At 43.5% G+C, this 20,363-nt stretch overlaps 1 protein-coding gene across 5 annotated transcripts in view; it reads left to right on the top strand.

The window, feature by feature from the left end:
* Positions 1-20,363, top strand: part of Hdac9 (histone deacetylase 9) — an 869,516-nt gene that overhangs the window by 1,436 nt on the left and 847,717 nt on the right. Inside the window, exon 2 of one of the 5 annotated variants that reach the window (NM_001271386.1) lies at positions 590-661. The gene's annotated coding sequence lies outside the window, so the exon portion shown is untranslated. Of the gene's footprint in view, positions 1-589; positions 662-8,644; positions 9,049-20,363 lie in introns of those variants that run through there. The other 4 variants (XM_030246984.1, XM_006515264.4, XM_006515266.1 and 1 more) reach the window with 4 other exon arrangements.

Raw genomic sequence — 20,363 nt, 5'->3', positions numbered from 1 at the left:
GCAACGTGATTGTTATTTAAACCTGGATCTCATTTTCGTTTGTAAAACTGAGTTGAACTAATTGTACTTGCTAAAAATCAGGTGAATGAACTGCTGATGACCTATGATATTCTGTAACAAAATATGTCCTGTCTCACATCTGTGTCCCTCATACCCCTATCTCTCTACATATGTAGGCCAGAAGTCAACCTCAAATGTCACTCCTCAGCTGCCATCTACCTTGCTCTTGGAGGAAGTGTATACTGGCTTGGGGCTTGCTGACGGCAGTTCACTGGCTGGCCAGGTAGCCCCATGGATCTGCTTGTCACAGGAATGACATGTGTGTGCGGTCATGCCTGGCTGTGGGTTTTGCTTTCATGCCTCTGTAGAGGTGGGTGATTAACCAGGGGAGTATTAACCAGGTTTCATTTCTACCAAGTGAGTTTTCTCCCCAAGCCAAAGCACACTCTCTAAAAAGCATTTGGTTACAAAATCTTGCTAACACATTCTTCACTTTTAGGGAAATTGGCCTTTAGGAATGATAGAAGATACTTTAGGATGGTTCTCTGATTCATTATAAGTCTCTTTCCCTTGTCTTTCTCTGGTACAGAGGCTGGGAAAATAATGAATTGAAAATATTTGCTGGACTATGGATGTAGCTCAGAGGTTGAAAACTTACAAGGTACCAGGTTCAATTTTTAACACTATTGGAAATAATAAATACAATGCAACGTGTTCCTCTCCGTTTTCCTTGCAAATAAGGATCAGCCTTCTCTAGTGGCACCCCACCTTGGCCTTCAGTGAGACTGTGAGATCAGGCTTAAGCCTGTTCAGCATTTTGAGGAAACTATTGGCTTTCTGGATGCACGTGCTGCCTATCTTATGTGTCCTTAACGCCTAGGATTTTTTTGGTTTGTTTTGCTTTGTTTGTTTGTTTATTTTCTAGAAAGTAGATTTAATGGCTGGAGCAACAACCATTTTGCAAAAGGAAAAAGTTTTGCAAAAAGCATAAAACCTTGCTTTTGAGCCACCAAACCAATACCAAAGTCTTCAAACCTAAGATTAAATTAGAAAAAAAAATTAGTTTGTTAAGTCACTGGTTATTTACTGTTTTGTTTTGTTTTGGTTTTTTGAGGCAGGGTTTCTCTGTGTAGCCCTGGCTGTCCTGGAACTCACTCTGTAGACCAGGCTGGCCTCGAACTCAGAAATCTGCCTGCCTTTGCCTTTCAAGTGCTGGGATTAAAGGTGTGCACCACCACTACCCAGATGATTTTATTTACTTTTGTTTATAGCTTAATTAACACTAACTCTTAGAGGCACTGAAAATAGTGTTCCTTGAAAAGGCACTTCAAATTTAGTCATCTCACATTGATAAATGATCACCAAGTTCAAATTTAACATCAAAGAAAATTCAATATTATTGTCTTAGGGTTTTACTGCTGTGAAGAGTCACCATGACCAAGAAAACTCTTATAAGGACAGCATTCAGTTGGGGCTGACTTACAGGTTCAGAGGTTCAGTCCATAATCATCAAGGCAGGAGCATGGCAGCATCCAGGTAGGCATGGTGCTGGCAGAGCTGAGAGTTCTACATCTTCATCTGAAGGCTGCTATGATGACTCTCACTTCTAAGCAGTTAGGACAAGGGTCTTAAAGCCCATGCCCACAGTGACACCTACTCCAACAAGGCTACATCTTCTAATAGTGCCACTGCCTGGTGTGTGCAAACCATAGCAATTGTATAGAACAAAATGAAAATTTTAAAATTACGTTCATTGCTTTACTGCTTTTCCTTTGATTTCATTGTCATAATATATATATATATATATATATATATATATATATATATATATATATATATATATAATTTACCTACTAAGAACATGTAAGTAAATAAAACATATATTTACTTTAAAATATTGTCTTGCAGTGTTAGCATATTACATGTAAGCTATGTAAATCATCTTAATATAAAATATTAATAAAATGGATATTAAAGTGTTCAGTTAATGAAACTCACCCTGAAGTATCTGCATGCACGTGAAGGCTTTTTGTCACTTGTTTCATGCATCTTGGTTGATGGCCTGCTAACATAATTACAGCATGCCATTTGTCATGTGACCTAATGGGGTTCACAGTATTTCATAACAGAGCAATGACTTGTGACTAACCTTACCATGTTCCACACACTTTTCCATAAGAAAGGGATTCCTGGGCCAGCTAGATGGTTACCTGAGTTTGATTCCAGGGACTCACCTATCAAAAGAAGAAAACTAACTCCCTTGGGTTTTCTTTTGACTCCTATATATGTATCACAGTGCAAGTACCCTCTTTTCCTAAATAAATAGATAAATAGATAGATACATGTAATTTTAAAAGAAAGAGATTGTTTAGAATAGAGACAGCATATCTTCCAGGTTTTGTTGAAAGTTTAGCAAAGGAATGAAATCCTTAATGGGTCTCATTATCACCTCTATTACCGCACAGCACTTTTCTTGCAGTGGGAAATTCCTGAGCCATAGGAACCCATTGTTGCAGACCTATGAACAGATTAAACTAATTGAGGAAAATTGTCTGTTAATCCCCCCCCAGAGGAAGTATTAGTAGCAACCCTGAGAAAAATTATTTTTAAAATGAGAGGAGTTCTAGGGGAAAAAAAGTGCTTGGTGAGAACTGGAACTTTCATGAAATGGACCAATGAATGCGTCCAAATGTTTTTCTGGATAACAAAAGAAAGCACAGCCATGGGGAAATATTACAGTGGTTTTGGAATCCTCTATTTTGCTTGCTGGGTCGTTTCTTGGTTCATGAAACTCTGCCCTTTGCTCAGGGTGTTCTCCAAGGAGTCATGGACAAGTGGTCTGACTCAGTTTCCCAGCTGTTGAGGAAACCCAAACTTGAGGGCTGCCCCAGAAAGCACCCTAGGAATTCAGATGTACCTGTTCTCTGGTCTTGCTCTGTGGGAGTGTTGTCCTTTAATTGGGGTCCTTATCAGTCACCACTTTTACCCTTTCATATCTATCTCTCATATATTTGAGAGGAAAAAGCCTGGTTTGGGGGATACTGATGCTCATACACATTTGGCATCATTGTAAGTAAAGTGAGATGATCCTACATTAAGACTCTATGGCTGTAGTAGACTCTGTAAAATGAGGATTCCCCAGAGCCAAAATCACAGTAGATTCATAGTATAATTCACTTCTGAGAGCTTAAGATAGTGATCAATGCTTGCAATCCTACTCCACAGGAGACAGAGGCCGAGGATTGGCCAGTGTAGGCTAAATGGTGGGTGGAGTGGAGCGGAGGAGGAGGGGGAAACACCATCCATCTTTAGAAATATACTCTGGCTAAATTTCATACTCTATTACTTCTAAATAAAGTGTCTCTACCTTTTCCATGGCACAATGCAAATTCAACATTCGAAAAAATGATTTAGAGTATCTGTCATATTATTCTGCACATAGTGGGTGTGCAATTAATTTTGTTGACATCATAATAAAAAGACTTATTTCATTCAATAAATAACAATGATTTTTTTAAAGAAACATTTTAACACATGCACCCTAAACAATCACAAACAGGCTCTGCAAGGCTGCACCCCAAAATAAAGGCACAGAAGGCCAGGCTCCAACCTTGTGATACTAGCTGACAACACTGGAATCTCACAGTTGTGAGTTTTGCTCACCTTTCTCTTCTTGATGTGTCTTTCCCTAGAAGAAGAGATTGTCCTCATCTGGAGGATTGATGGCTGAACTAGTGGGAAAGTGCCCAGAGCAAGAGTGAGTGGGTGAGAGGCATGGCCCCTTAGGACATGCCACAGATATTTCACAAAATAAAGTTTACAGAACTTTCTTTGTAAAGACAACTACCAAACAACTATCTCAACTACCACCACCATAAACACCTACTGCCATTTTTGCTTCCATGAGCAAACTTTTGACTTGAATGAGGGAATATGTTGTCTTGTTTTAAAACTCACATTTCTCTGGTGATTTGAGAGGTTAAATATGTCTTCAGACATCTGCTGGGCTGTATGCCTTCTTTTGAGAAATGTCTGTGCCATCCACTGTCTATTTTGACAGAGCTGTTTTCTTGCTGTTGGATTATTTGAGTTCCTTATATGTTTTGGATGTGAGCCTACTGGTGGATGTACCTTTGGAAAATATTTTCTCCCAACACATGGATTTGTCTCTTCTGTCGATTGGTTTCTTTGGCTTTGCTTGAGAGTTGTAGCTTGGCATTTTTCCATTTATCTATCTGTTTGTTTAATAGCCTGTATTTCTTGATTCCACCCAAGAAACCATTATCCAGACTAATGTCACAGAGCCTGCTCTGTGTTTTTGTTTGTTTGTCTTTTGTACATATGTGCACATGTGCATATGTCTCTATAGATATGTGCATTGATGTAGAAGTCAGAGGACAACCTTGGACTTCATTCCTCAAATGCCATTCAGCCTTTCTTGAGGGAGAGTCTTTCACTGGCCTGGAACTCATCAAATAGGCTAGGCGGCATGGACATTGATTCCAGAGATCTGCCCGACTCGACCTTGCCAGCATTGAGATTACAACCATGCACTGCTCTCCCTGGCTCTTTCTACATGGGTCCTGGGGACTAAATTCAAGTCCTCATGCTTGCAAGGTGGGCACCTAAGCAAGTGAGCTTTTTCCTCAGCCCCCTTCTGTATTTCTGGTAGGGATTTTTTTTGGGGGGGAGGTTCTAATGTTGAGGTCTAATCCAGTTTGTAATGATTTTTATGTATGATGTGCAAAATAAATCCAATTTAATTCTTCTGTAAGTGGACATACAGTCTTGTTTTTGTTTGAATCTAATACAAATTCTCGTCATTGTATATAGATGGGCCCAACTATGTGGTCCCGATGAAAGGCTCACTCCACCTTTAAGAACACATTAAAGCCAAGCACACAGGTGTATGCTTTTAATCTCAGCACTCAGGAGACAGAGGCTCATGGATCTAAGAGTTCAAGACTAACCTGATCTACATAGAAAGTTTAAGACCAGCCATAGGTACAGAGTGAGACCCTCACTATAAAAATAACCAGGTAAAAAGGTCTTTACTTTCCTAAGACTTAATCGTAGTCCATAGTCTTGTTTTGATAGAATCTGATTAGAGAACTTTTATCTTCCAGGATGTTGGTATTTACACCTTTCCTCAGGTGCGCCAAGTTTTCTGCTGTTATTTCTTTAAATAGTCGTCCTGGCCCATTCTCTGCTTCCTCCCTTCTATCAAGCCTTTGCTCTTTAGATGCTAAATTGTGTACATCCCATAAATGGTTTTGTTCCCTTTCTTTTATTTTGGAGCCTTTAGACCTTGTCCTGAGCTTGTCTGTGTGCAGACTGGTCTAGGGATTCACTGAGTGCTGAACACATTCATGTTTCTATAGGGGACAAGCATCAGATATTCCTCTTCGGTCATCTTTCTTTTGTCTGGATCAAATTAGCTTCTTGTGAAAGGAAGACGATTTGTCTAATCCTAAATTGCATTCTACATACTCCTGAAGTGTGGGCAGTAATATATGACTCCCTGTAGAGAAGTACTGAACAAAAAGGAGAAGAGAGTAAGTTTACAGTGTAGACATGGGCAAATACTATTACAGACAGACACTAGTGTCAACACTGCAGTGATCCATTATGACACTGTTATAGTCTCTTGATGATTTAATATCAAGGGATAGAACCTTAGGAGTTACAACTCAGGACTTGTTAGAAAAACAAATATACTCCAATAGAGAGATAACCTATGAAATAGCTGGCCAGTGCTTCTCAAAGTTAGTTTTCAAAACAAGAAAAATATGAGGAATTCATGGCCAAGAATAGCCTAAAGAGACATGACAAGTACAACTCAGGATCCTAGCTGGGATCCTAAATAGAAAAGGGAAGTTATGTAAAAAGAAATGAAATATGACAAACCATGATTCTAGGTTCATTCTATCTGATTAACCATTTGCTAATTATAGGAAACATGCTAAGCCACTGAGAGCAGCTCATGATAGTAGTATTGCATGTGATGGCTACACGAAAATTCTACATGCAGGTTAAAAATGTGTGGGGCCAGAAGTGGCTTAGTTTTTTATTCATATTGTTTTTATATGTTGAAATATTCACATAATTACATTTCTTGGGGGAAGAGGCTGAGTCTAAATATGAAATCCATTTGTTTCACATATTCCCAAACATATAGCCTGAGGTAATTTCATTCAATATTTTTAGGGTATCTAGGTTTTCACAGCAACCAGTTATTATATGAGGTCAGGTATGACATTCTGGGGCTCCTGTCACGTTAGTTAAAAACCATTGAGATATGGGGATATTTCAGATTTGGGAATTAGGGATGCCCAATACCTAATGTAGTCTTTATTTCTCTTCAAATCTAAAACTTTTCTTTAAAAATAAATCCTACTGAAAACACCAGAAATAAAAAAAGAATTACCTGGTCTTCCTAGAGCTCAGTTGAGGAGAGAATGAAGCCAGAAAAAAAAATACAGAATCACACAGAGTATAGTACAGGCTTGAACAGAGAATACGAACTGTTAGAAGGAATTATAATACTTTAATTAAATTATAACTTAAAATACGTGAATCAGCAGTAGCAACCAGCAAGTTCTCTCTCTGAGTTGGCCCTGAAGTTGGTACTAGAATGATGAAGAAGAAAGCTGTCAGCTATGAACTATGCCTTATGTGGTAGAGGTAACTAATGGTAAATTAAAAACAAGTGGGAGTGCGTGGGTTGGAGAGCAGGGGGTTGAGGGATGGGATGGGGAGGTTTTCGGAGGGGAAATGAGGAAAGGGGATAAAATTTGAAATGTAAATAAAGAAAATATCTAATAAAAATGAAAAAAAAACTAACCTTCCCTAAATATAAGAGCAAACTCCAAGTTATTCTGTCCACATCGTTACACATGGGTCCATTTCATATGACCGCTGAGCTCCTAGAAATGTATACTGTTATGAGTTTCAATGACACTTTTCTAGAAAGTCCTTTTTGAGAGATGATAGAGTGAATTGTTCCTCTTGGAGTCGGTGGAAGGCAAACAAAAACGGGAAGAAAAGGTAGAAGGCCGGACACTTGACCAAAGACTCCATTTTGAAAAGCAAGGCCTGGCAGGTCAATAGGTATTTATCTGAATAAATAAACCTGGACAATCTGAAAAGCATGTCTGAAATGGTCCAGCCAACACCAATGCTTTCACCGTGGAGGGCCTGATATCAAGATTCGTCTACTGACTTTCTAGTATGGACAAGCTGCCCGACCACTGGAAGACATCATTAAGAGTGACTTTTATTTCTTCCCAAGTCTGGATCCCCCACTGGTTCCTCACCTCAACCAGCTTTCTTTTCTTTTACAAATATAAAGCCAACTGTCCACTCTCACTCCTGGGGTACAAATTTACAGTTGGGGTAAACTGTGGGGGCACATCTAGCTATCATAGTTATAGCCACTACAAATGCTGAGTCATCTTAAATGACATGGAATGTGTAGCCTTCAAGTTGTCCCAGGCTTATGCAACTCAGTTCTAGAGAGGAACACTGCCACTACCAGACCTTGCACAAATCATGTTGATCTTGTAGTCTCAGGTCCCTGAGCTGGAAATGAGGGCGCTGGGTTAGGGCTCTCTGGGTCTGTGTAATCTGTGAACGAGTGGTGTTTTAGCCAGTACAGAGGAAAACCATAAATGCACATGTAGACACTTGCTTTTATTGGTCTTTAGATCACCGTTTTTTTTAAAATTATAATTACTAGCCTTTTTTTTTGAGTGGGCAGGTGTTTAGCATTAGAAAAAATATATTCAGGATTAGCCTTTTTATTAAATATTTAGTGTTGCCTACTTTACAAAGCGATTTACAGACATTAGGAATATTAGTATAGACAAGTTATAGCTGTAATTTCTTTTTCAGTCTCCAAGGTAAAATACTAAGCACCAAAGACGCCCTCTAGGCAATTCCCGAACCCAGCAGTGCCTCCTTTCTGCCAGGGCGGGTTCCAGAGCGATGCTGCGCTCTTCCGTGCAGCCTTCAAACACGGCAAACCTACATAATACTTCCATCACCATGTTTCCTCACATTTCCCATTAGGTACAACAACAACAACAACAACAACAACAACAACAACAACAACAACAACCCCAAACGTAGCAGCATTTTCTTTAATCGCCCCCACAACCCCGTTCCCCCCAAGCTCCATGCCGGGTGTAGGGATGCACTAGGTCCTGCCCTACGGTTCTCCGTTCTCAGGGTGCTCCGCTCCCTACAGTCTGCGCGGCCAGGCGCGCACCTGAGCGACCGGGGCTGGAGGGCGCGCAGGGCGAGGCCCGGGCCGCGCTCCTCCTCCGCACCAGCCCGGTCGCCTGCCTGTCACCTGGCGCCTGCCGCCTCTGTCCGTCTCCCAGGTCCCCGAGCTTCACCAGACATCCCCCATCTCCCTCCAGTCCCCTGCCTCGCTGCCCGCGCGCCTCCTTTCCGCGTCCGCCCTCTGCGCCCCCAGGTGTCCCTGCAGCCCGGCCCCGCCGCCTCCCCGGCCGCCCCGCCCCGCCCCGCTCCGCCGCTCCGGGGCTCGGGCCCGGCCCCGCGGTCTCCCTCCCACCCCGTCCCCCCTCGCGCCCCTCCCCAGCGCGCGCTATTTTTAGCCCGTCCTCCGCGCGCCGCCCGCTCGGCGCAGCTCGCCGCCGCCCGCCTCCCGCACGGCGCGCAGCGCCTCAGCCTCGCGCGCCCCCGCCGCCCGCGCCCCGCCGCGCCCCGCCGGCAACTTTCCCTCCGCGCTCGGCCTCCTGCCTCGCCATTCCCTCCTGCGCTGCGGAAGATGGCTGTTTGGAGAAGGGGGCGAAGTTAGGGGCTCGCCGGCGCGGGGCGGAGGAGGGCGCGCAGCCTCGGCGGGAGCGGGCGGAGGTGAGTGGCACCGCAGCCGGGGCTGGCTCTGCCCGGGAAAGCCCTGGGAATTGGGGGCCACGCGTGCTCCGGGCGCGCCGCGGCATTCCCTGTCTGGCTCTCCGGGTTGGCAGCATCTCTGCCGGGACTTCCACTCCACTTGCTTTGCATCTTGCAGCCCGGAGCTTGGTGGGTACCATTGTCAGAAGTTGGGTGCTGGGTGGTGGTTTTGGTGAAGACCTTGGCATTTGGCTAGGCAAGCCTAGGCGAGGGTCGCTGGCCAGATTTTTACCTCGCCCTCCTGTCTCCCTCCTTACCCAAACACACACCCTATTCCTGTCGGAACCAAGCTATGAATGAAAAGTTTGTACTGCCAACGTGTTGCTTGAGGGGAGAAATACTTAGTGGGGTACCTTTGCTGTTTGGAGGGGCGCTTCAGTTCCAAGTCAGTACAACAGAGTACTGGGTTTTCAGAAAAGTTCAGGAGGTTGGAGGATGGGAGATGGAGCAGTGAAGTGCCCAGTGGATGAATCTTAAGCTCATTAAGGTAAATTCGGGGTACCGCAGTGGGGATGGGATGCAGTGAGGAGAGGGGGGCGTTCCCTGATCCCTGATTGCTTAGCTGGTAGCTTGGCTCTGAGGACATCACCCACTTGTCGGCAGTGAGAGGTGCTGGTGTCAGAGGCCTGTGTGTCTCTGGAAGACAGTGGGACCCAGCCGCCCTGCAGATCCAAGGCACCCTGGCTTTGCAGTTCATGTGATGTGGTCTTGAAGACGTCTCTTGTGAGTGAGTTTCCTAGGCTCCCATTTCAGGGAATTCTGTCACGTTTGTTTTCCCTGTCAGGAAGGTGTGTGTTTTCCTCTAAGGAACTTTCAGATTAACTGTAATATTTTGAAATCTGTGAGAAATGCAGTATAGATACATATACGTATCTCACGACTACATATATATTATGGAAGTGAGATACAATGGACTTAAAAAGTTTAACTCATACCAGAAAAGAAGTGAAGAGCTAAACACCTCCCCCAATGGTTTACAGCTTATGCAACTGAATATTCTTGGTGGACGGAGACAGTTTATAGAGTAGAGATTAGGAACTGCGACTCCTTGGAGCATGTTCATTTTTCCAAACCTTGTAGGAATTACTGAAATCTAGGAAAACAGAGTAAGTTCATGTGAATCCATGTTACAGAAAAGAAAAAAAAACCAACCTGAACACTTTTGACATTTGAAAAAGATTAGATGTTATTTTCTGATGCCCCAGAAATCTTTTTAATTCTGTAATTAGTAACAGCACAGAAGAAGTTGCAGTTAATAAATGAGGGCAATTTAAAAATCGTGTGTGGAAAAAGATACATTTTGAACTACTCTTTGGTACTTTGGATGTTTATTATGGAAATTAATGTGACTGAAAATTTGTTGTTTTATATATGTGTTGTTTACTAAGAATAAATAAATGGTCCTTCTTATCCCTTTAAACCACTGTTCCAGTTTGGACCAATTTAATTACACAGACACCAAGTCATTAATGTGCCTTCTGGAAACTATTCATGTTGAAAATGCTTACAAAAAATGTTGCATTTCAGAAAGAACAAGTAAGTTAGTTGTGCGGTTTGCCATTTCCCTCATTTATGTTGGCTGAATGGAGCAAATCTCAAGAGGAGAAGCATTCACTGTTAACATGTCACATGTGGGAAAAAGCTACGGTCTTTAGATATGTTTCCCCTAGCAAACAGGTGTATCTGCAGTGGGGATCCTGAGCCTGACCTTCGATGGGTTACTAGCTAGAGGAAGAGAGTTATCATCCCTGCTTTGCTCCTAAGTTAATGATCTCCACTGCCGAGTGGGCACTATAGGTGGACAGAGGTATGCAGGAGGAAGTTAAGAGTTTGAAATGAGGTACTGGTTTATAGACAGGAGGCAGGTTTTCTTTTTTATTTCAGTCTTCTTGTTCCTGCCCCTCTGAAGTGCAGCCTATTGAGCTGCCTTTATTGGAAAATCAGATAACTCACAATGCCCTGGGACTGTCATATTAAATTGTCGCAGTCTATAAAAATAATGATAAGGCTTCTGAAGCTAGAAGGTTATGACTGTTTGTGACTATTTTATTATAGACTTCATGAAGTTATTCTAACTGTCCATAATTACTGCGCGCGCGCGTGCACACACACACACACATGCACATACACACACACACATGCACACGTACACACATACATACACACATATACACACATACTTACATACACACACATGCTATAGATTAGCTTCTCTTTGAGGAATTTTAAAGCTTAATCTTTAAATCTTTAAATCATAAGGCTAACTACAAGATAAAAAGTTAACTACATTAATGAGACCCATAATTCATATTATGTTAATATTTTTAATCTAAGGGTATATTAAGTTTATATGATCTTCATTTTTATTAGGGTGATTTTATTGAATTGTTTAAACATTACAACATATTTTACTTTACACCCTCTCAGAGGGGAATGTGTATGTTATTCTTAAATAGAGATATGGAAAAATAGCTAACAAGGAGAGTCATTCGAGAAACATATGGACATGTTAAAATCCTTCTGTATGTGGCATCTGTACCTTCTCATTAGTGAATAGTGAAGCTATGGACATTGTGTGTGTGTGTGTGTGTGTGTGTGTGTGTGTGTGTGTGTGTGTGTGTGTGTGATTACATCCAAATGTGGATCTTTTATTTTTACTTCAACTGATTTTTTTTAAAGTGTAATTTATATTTATGTTTAAGTTGGTGGGGACTTTTACTACTTGAGGTCCTTTTCTCCTAGTAAGGATAGCATACTTAATTTTATTACAAGCATTCACAGATATGTATAATTGTTTCCAGGGTTTGTTATTCTTAGATTTCTTGATAATTCCACACACACAAAGAGAGAGAGAGAGAGAGAGAGAGAGAGAGAGAGAGAGAGAGGCTTTAGAAAGAGGATGACAGGTAAATGAATAGACCCAAGATGATTCACTAGTGAACTTGTGACATTAAGGATGATGATATGTATTTATCACTTCTTAATTCCAAGAGCAAGCTACTATGGCAGTATCATTGATGTCCCTAGATCTTCCAGCCCCGTCTCTACAGGTGTGTAGAACAGATTTTGAGTCATTTGTTACTGCTGCTATGGATAGGGTCTTGCTGTTGGAGAGCTCTGACTCTAGCCCCTAATTTGAACACAGATAAGCCATCACAGTTTCTCTTAGTGGTATGCGTTCTCGTAGGCACGCCATAGCCCACATCTTGCCCTGACTTCACTGGCCTTCTTTCTCAACCTCATAATGTTCCTCTCTTGGTCAAAACACTCTTGGGTTTATCAGCTCACTTGCCAACTGGAGGATCAGCAGTGAGGAAACTCTTGATGTGATTTTTAAGAAGAAAGAATATTCCAGAAGTCAGTAATGGAACATCTATCTACTACAGAGCCTGATGTTGGTTAGGGATCATGCAATATGTATCAAGGGCCTGTGCTTTCTCCCTCTGTCCTTTCCTCTTTCCCTCCTTTTTTCCCTCCCTCCCTCCCTCCCTCCCTCCCTCCCTCCCTCCCCCTTCCCTCCCTCCCTCCCTCCCTCCCTCCCCCTTCCCTCCCTCCCCCTCCCTCCCTCCCCCCTCCCCCCTCCCTCCCCTCCCTCCTTCTTTCTGTCTGTAGGACTGATGCTTCGGTATAACTCAGTCTGATGGTTGTGAACAAGAGGTTTAATGGGAAAAAAACCTCACCATTTTTATTCTGTTTAGACTTTGAATCTTAATAAATAGATGAAAACACACAGCAACTTGTTCATCTTTACCTCATTCTGTGTTCCCTCTATCAAATCTCAGCAGAATTTTCAACATAATTGCGCACATGATTTACAGCAGCCAAGGTGATAGACTTGTGCTATTGTGCTGTTAGACTCAGAAATGAAATGTATTATCCAGGATACAGAAGAAAGCATTGCAGTTTCATAGAAAACGAAGTCTTATGTAAGCGTACACATAACTGTTGAAAACAATTCTAGTTTTTTTTTTTTAATCAAAAACTAAGAAGACAGTACCAGACACTTTCTATTAAGTTAATACATTTTCACTATGGCTTCTCCTAATTGCATGCTTCATAGATGCCCATCTAAATGATTTCCAATATGAAGCACAGGGCAAAATTTGATGATGTATTGTTGACTGAAATGGATTTGGTTTGCAGCCTTAAAGAGGCAATGCCTTTCATTACCTGTTGTGTGATGTAGCAGGCAGAGAAGAGCAGGGTGTTCCAAAGCTTCTGGGTGCTGATCCTGCTGATGTGGGACATTCTTCCAATTTGTACAGCCACTGTTATAGCAAGGAGGTGAGTATAACAACTCCTGGAGAGCAGTGATAAGTGGCATTTTCAAGACAGGTAAGATTTGGGTAGTGCATAAACCAACTCGCATTCCACACAGTTCAGCTAGGCCCTGTAATCAGGTCTCTCTCTCTGTTCAGGACTTGGTCAGGGCTGCAGTTTCATCAGGGGCTCAAATGGAAAATGATAAGCCTCCGATTCTCCTTATGCTGTTAGCATTATCTTCCTGTGGAGGACTGAAGGTTTCCATTTTCTTTTTGGCTGTCAGCCCCAGGCTATCTTAGCTCTTGTAAACTGCTGGTCATTCTTTGTCAGGGAACCCCCCTACAGGCACCCTTACAACATGGCAGCTTCTTTCTTCACGGTAAATATGGTATGGTATGATATAATGATGATATATGCCTCTCTCTCTCTCCCTCTCTCCCTCTCTCTCTTCCCCTCTCTTCTCTCTCTCATTGTATTTTTTGTTGTTGTTGTTTTTGCTTGCATGTATGTGTGAAGGTTTTAGATCTCCTGGAACTGGAGTTACAGTCAGTTGTCAGCTTCCATATGGATTCTGACTAGATATTGAACCAGGGTCCTCTGGAAGAACAGCCTGTTATTGACTACAGAACTATCTCTCTCTCTCTCTCTCTCTCTCTCTCTCTCTCTCTCTCTCTCTCTCCCCCCCACACTATACTAATATAATACATATAATGCAGTCAGCAGAGTGACATCATCACCTTTGCAACATTCTGTTAGTTCCACTTGTATTTAAAGGACGCCATTAAACAAAGGCATGACTCATTGGAGGTCACCTAAGATGTGACTACTACATTGTCTGGCTCATAAAATCTCTAGTACAATAAGTGGACTGGCCCCAGAAGCTACTCCCTCAGGAGCAAAACTTGAAATACCATTTTGGAACTGATCCTGTGAGATGCTTTTGCTGTGGCCACCCATACCCAGCTTTTGTAAGGGAAGTTATGTTTTGAAGACAGGGTTCTCTGTGTATACATAAGAATGAGGTTCAGTTATCATGCCAAGAGATAATGACATACGTTCACTGATGAGGGAAAGAAGAAGGAGGAGGAGGAGGAGGAGGAGGAGGAGGAGGAGGAGGAGGAGGAGGAGGAGGAGGAGGAGGAGGAGGAGGAGGAGGAGGAGGAGGAGGAGAAGAAGAAGAAGAAGAAGAAGAAGAAGAAGAAGAAGAAAGGAGGAGGAAGGAGGAGGAAGGAGGAAGAAGAGAAAAAGGAAGAAGAAGGAGGAAGAAGAAGAGGAAGAGGGAGGAGGAAGAAGAGGAGGAGGAGAAGAAGAAGATCCCAGAGAACAAACAGTTTAAATTTGACTGGCTTAGGCCACCTGACTGGAGTTGTGTGTGTCCCTTGAAGAAGAGCTCTTCTGGGATTTTTAATGGTGATCATGGTGGAGCCACACAGTGGAATGATGGTGGCGAGAACCGAATGGAAGTCTTTCAGATGAATCAGAATCATGCACTAGCCTAGACTCCGACTTTATTCACTTTAAATGTTATTTCACATGCAGAAGGCTTTTATGGATTGGGTCCACTAATAATTTCAAGGATTCAGCACTATGATTTGGAGCTCATAGCATTGCCTTCTAATTTTTTTTTTTTTCTGGAGAAAACAGACCACAGAGGCACTTGGAATCACCATACTGTCTGTGACCCAAAGACAATAGGTGTACTTTTGCTTTATAGGCGTTTCAGGCCTATGGAACACAGCCTATTCATTTTTCTGGGGCAATTTTATCAAATCCAGACCTGTACTCTGGCAGCCTGGTCCACATTTTCTTCTGCTGCTTTCTTTCCCACCTCCAGGTAAAGGGAGAGTTTGAAAGGTTAACTACCTTGCCCGGGGTCATTCAACTATGGGTGGCATCAGAAATTGAATGCAGGTCTGATATCAGAGCCTGTCGTCTGAGCTCACATTCTCTACTCACAGCAGTAAGTGAAGTCTCCGGGGGAAGCTGTTCGTGCACACATTGAAGTGTGCCTCTGCTGTCACTGCTCTTGGGGTCCCTCATTCACCTTGAGAGAAGTGCACACTGGAAGATGTTGGTTAAAGATCCAAGTGAGAGCGGACGCTGCATCATGCTTTGTTTGATTTTCCCAGCAGGCAGCACAGATTATAGGTCTCGCTTAGATCTAAAAGTAAGAATAGGTGGAGGCTGTTCAATTTTTATTTGAACTTTCCATTTTGGTTAAAATCAAAAGCTCCGAGTCCATTCCCCCCCCTCCTGTATGTAGATTTCTACTATTAAGTTAAATCGGGGGACATTATGAATTCTCACCGCCTCTTTGGCCATGGGGTTCTTTCTATGGCTTTTTCAGATGCCACTGTTTTGATCTACTGAAAAGTCTATTGAGATGCTCTTCCTTTGTTCTTCTATTACTCGGCAGTCCTTTCTACTCTGTGGTGCCTCGAATTCTATTCATAGACACTCTGCCCCTTTCTTCTATTTTATGTACTTAAATCTCTTCTTTAAATGGCCCTTGTCCCCTTGATCAGAATCATTGGCCCAGATCCCCTTCCTGCTTTCCTGGGAGATACAAGCTTGGTGTGGGACCCTGGAAACCACATCTAATTTCTATTAATTTTACAGAGTTGTACTATATATCCTGATACATACGAGAAGTCTTTAAGATTTTCCTGGATACTTTAGTCAATCTGCAAACATTTAAAACTGAATCTCCCACGTTGGACTGTGTTAGGTCAGGTGAAAACCAGCAGGCTGTTCTGTGGATGGGAGACAGGTTGTTGGAACATGGTGACTGTCTCACCCAGGTCCCCGTGTCTACCCTTCTCAAGCACTGCAGTTTACAAAGAGGAACGGTGAGCTACCCTCAGCTCAACTGACGAGGACAGCAATATCCTAATCCAAACAGGACTCAGAAAACCCTGAAATAAACTTGTTTCTGTTTGTAAGTTTTAGTTTTTCATTTAGGGGTACAGCTGTAAGAGGCTGAAGATCCCTGCATGACACTGTTTCATTCACAGGCCAGACCTAATGCCTTTGTAGGTTAGACTGTTGCTGTTAGCAAGGGGCTTGAGTTTTTGATAGTTGGGAACAGACAGACTGAGGGAGTTACCAACTTGTAAAAACCCAACTGTTTTGTCTCTGGAGCCGGGCATTTCCAAGACCAGTCCTACCACTCAGTTTCCTGGGATTATGTTATGCAAGCGACCATCAGAGCTGAGCTTCTGCCCTTTGCAATGAGAGGACTTTTTTTTTTCCTGTTTCCATTCACGATGCATATTCTGACTAGAGAGATCAAGTCCTTGTTTTGTAGCTATATTGGACTTTTACTCCTCTGCGGCTCTGTTGGGACACTGCGCCCCTTAGGAAGCTGAGCTCCTGTTTGCTTTTCTTAGGGGCTCGATGCATGTCCCATCTTCCGTGTCCCTGTGACAAATTCTCTGATCACTGCAGGCTCTCCTCATCTCAATCTTCTCTACAGAGATGCCTAGCAGTAGTCTGTGCTAACAGCTGAGGTTCTTGGAGGCCTAGGAATTGAATTGTATTAACGTGTAAAGCCCATAGTAAAAGCTACTGCATGAAGAAACTCTTTTCTTCTTCTTCTTCTTCTTCTTCTTCTTCTTCTTCTTCTTCTTCTTCTTCTTCTTCTTCTTCTTCTTCTTCTTCTTCTTCTTCTTCTTCTTCTTCCTCTTCCTCTTCTTCTTCCTCTTCTTCCTCTTCTTCCTCTTCTTCCTCTTCTTCCTCTTCTTCCTCTTCTTCCTCTTCTTCCTCTTCTTCCTCTTCTTCCTCTTCTTCCTCTTCTTCCTCTTCTTCCTCTTCTTCCTCTTCTTCCTCTTCTTCCTCTTCCTCTTCTTCCTCTTCCTCCTCCTCCTCCTCCTCCTCCTCCTCCTCTTCCTCTTCCTCTTCCTCTTCCTCTTCCTCTTCCTCTTCCTCTTCTTCTTCTTCTTCTTCTTCTTCTTCTTCTTCTTCTTCTTCGTCTTCTTCTTCTTCTTCTTCATACAGAAGGCAGCATTCTTCTTCTTTATACAGAAGGCAGCATTTTCACACTTTTGAAATGTAGCGATGCATTTAAGGCACTGGGCAATTTACACACATCCTTGTAGCCTCACTCCAGAGCTATGACCCCTCCCTGACCATACCTTGATGGGAAGGACAGAGGTAGCACTTGCTCTCCCGACAGAAGCCACAGGAAGAGTGAGCTGGTTTTGCCTAGACTGCTGATCTGCACAGTGTGAACTCGTTATCTTTATTAAGCATTTTTGTTAAGTAGGCAGTGACATAAAATATAAATGCTTTCTGCTTATAGATTTTAGGAGTTAGTCAAACCCAAACCCAGTGAACAAACACTACATGTGAGCAACAGAAGGGATGAAGTGAGAGGAAATGGGACCGAGTCATGCGGCAGTTGAAGCAACCTTGCCAGTGTTGGGTTTCAGGGTGCAGGATGGAGTCTCAGATTCTGCTCCTCATTTCCTATCAGGGTAAGTGCAGTAAATATCCCCGGAGCAGTAGGCTTTTTTGTTTTTGTTTTTGTTTTAGAAAAATAAGCAATATTAACTTCAAGGCCCTGGTGCAGGGCCATCAGACTCCATATGCATCTGAGACTGAAATTCCATCAGTAAGCAATCCACTGAAAAGGCTGTAGTTTGTTTGTTTGTTTTTTTTAATATATGATTCTCCCTGTGGAGATTCTGGCTTCTTCTGTGTCAATGAGCAAACTTTATTCAGAAATGGCCGGAGAGCAAACGTGGAGATGTGACGTGTGACAAGGGTGCTGGATGCTGACATTCATGCCTGCTCTTTGGTGAGGACTTTATCTTCATCTTTCCTCTGTTCAGGCATTTGTGTTGTGTTTTGCTTGATGCAGTGCCTTGTCCTGGTTGGCCTCGGACTCACTAAGTGACCTGTGATGAGCTTGAACTTGTAGCCACTCCCCTCTGTGCTTACATTACAGGTGTGAGCCACCCCAGCCTTTGTCTGCTATGCCTGAAGCACAAATAGGAAACGTGGAATGTCTGCTCCAGAGCACTAATTCCTTTTAAACACATATTCAGAAATCAGTATCAGAAATACGGTATCTGTAGATTATCATCTCAATAAAAACCCGTAAGGGAGAGAGAATTCCATAGTTGACTCATGGATTTGTGCTTAATTCACTAATTAACACATTTTACATTGTGTTCCTTCTCTTGCGGGCATCAGCTAGATAGAAACTCTGTAGGCCAGAGAGTGTGCCCGCCGTATTGCTTTTCACAGCATGGAGTATATGCCTCACAGCTGATGCCTCGATAATACTGTTTGATCTACCAGCTGTTTATATCTTTTTATTTCTTATTGCATTGTGAGTCTATGAGGGCAGGAGTTGATTTGATTTTCTTTTTTTGAGACAGGGTTTCGCTTGTAGCCCTGGCTGTCCTAGAGCTTGCTCTATAGACCAGGCTTGAATTATAGATAGAGATCCACTCCTCAGCCTCCCAAGTGCTGGGATTAAAGGCCTCTGCCACCACTGCTTCTCTCTCTCTCTCTCTCTCTCTCTCTCTCTCTCTCTCTCTCTCTCTCTCTCTCTGTGTGTGTGTGTGTGTGTGTGAGTGAGTGTATGTAACTTGTGGTTGGGTTTTTATAAATTTTACGTCATGTACCCCAATATCACTCATCTTCTCCTTCCCCTCCCCTTTTACCCACGCTTACACATTCCCCCTCCCCCCAAACAGAGAAAAAAAGTCTCAGTGTGGAAGCTGTAATGTGTCACAGTACACCCTTTTGTCCACACTTCTTTGCTTGCAAATGTCCATTGCAATGACTCCTCGGTCTGGTACAAGGCCTCTGGCTTCTGCTACACTATCAATTGTGGAACCTCACTGAGACTCCTCTCAGATATCCTGTTGTTGCTCTGTGTCATGGAGATCATATAGGTTTGGATCTGTAAGACTGGCCCCTTCATGTATTCCAGTAGTTCATAGATGGAGTTTGTAGTGGATCAGTTAAAAGACCTGGTTCTGGGCCTGGGAGATATCTGAGCCGGTCAGACCAATGGATCACCTGCTCTCAAGCCTTTGGGGCTGGCTCAGCAGCAGCCCCCTCCCCCATGCAACAGGGCCAGCTCTACCATGCTGCACAGGGGAGAAGCAGGACCGCTCTCCCAAGGGTTGCAGCTGGTGAGGGTTTGGGCCAGCTCTCCCGCTCTCCTGTCCTGGGAGGCCTGCTTTCCTGCCCTACTATTGATGGTGAGGGATTACATAGGGGAGGATGGCATCTCTTTCTCACCTGAGCTACCACCCAGCAGACAAGAGGTGAGGCCAGCTCTCTTTCACTCCCACCCTCTGGATGGCTCAATTGGGGCCCCTGCAATCGTCAGCTTTATTGTGCTGCCCAGGCAAGGTGCAGGGCCCACTTTTCTGGGTGCTTTAGGTAGTGAGGGGCAGGGGCAGCTCTCTTGTATACCCCAGGTGGTGAAGGGTAAGGGGTAAGGAGGAAATCACTCTTTTCATGCCACTGCACAGGAGATGAATGGTAGGGCCAGCCCTCCCATGCTCATATCCATGGGGTTGGTTCACCTGCAACTCCTGAGATGTGTAGGGTCTGCTTTCCTGAGTACCTTAACTGGCTAGAGATGGAGTCAGCTCTCCCATGATGCCCAGGTGAGGAGTGGGGCCAGTTTTGTACATCCCTCAGTCATCAACATGTCCTGGAAGGCAGCCCAGACCACTTGGCCTTTGATGGTAACAGACCCCTACTGCTTCAGGGCCATGGACCCAGAAGTGGCCCCCAGTGGCAGCACAGGGTAGGATCTCACCATGGTCACAGGTGACATCACTGTCTACTCACATCAGGCTGTTCCTCACTACTCTCAAGTCTCCAGTTCTGCCTCTCTTCATTGTGTCCACATCTTTCCATTTCTCCGTTTTTCCAGTACTTACTTGCTCTTTTTGTGGCACATGGGGTCTCTAAGTGTCTGGGTTCATCTCAGAAGTGGTCTCAGTAGGACTATGTCTCTCTTGTACACTAGGACACCTGTCAGGGGGTCATCTGAGACATGATCTGCCCTCCAGATCCGCATGGCACAAGACTGGTGGGCTAGCTCCCTGTCCAGGGCCCATAGCACCAGTCTGGTGGTCATTCCTGATTGCTCCTCACCAAGACTAACTGAGTTGCCCTATGCAAGGGTTGTTTGTTTCAGTCTCACTTCT

This window comes from Mus musculus, chromosome 12 (assembly GCF_000001635.26).
Source record: "Mus musculus strain C57BL/6J chromosome 12, GRCm38.p6 C57BL/6J".
NCBI lineage: Eukaryota > Metazoa > Chordata > Mammalia > Rodentia > Muridae > Mus > Mus musculus.
The sequence above is the reverse complement of the archived record's forward strand: the minus strand, read 5'-3'. Positions and strand labels throughout refer to the sequence as shown.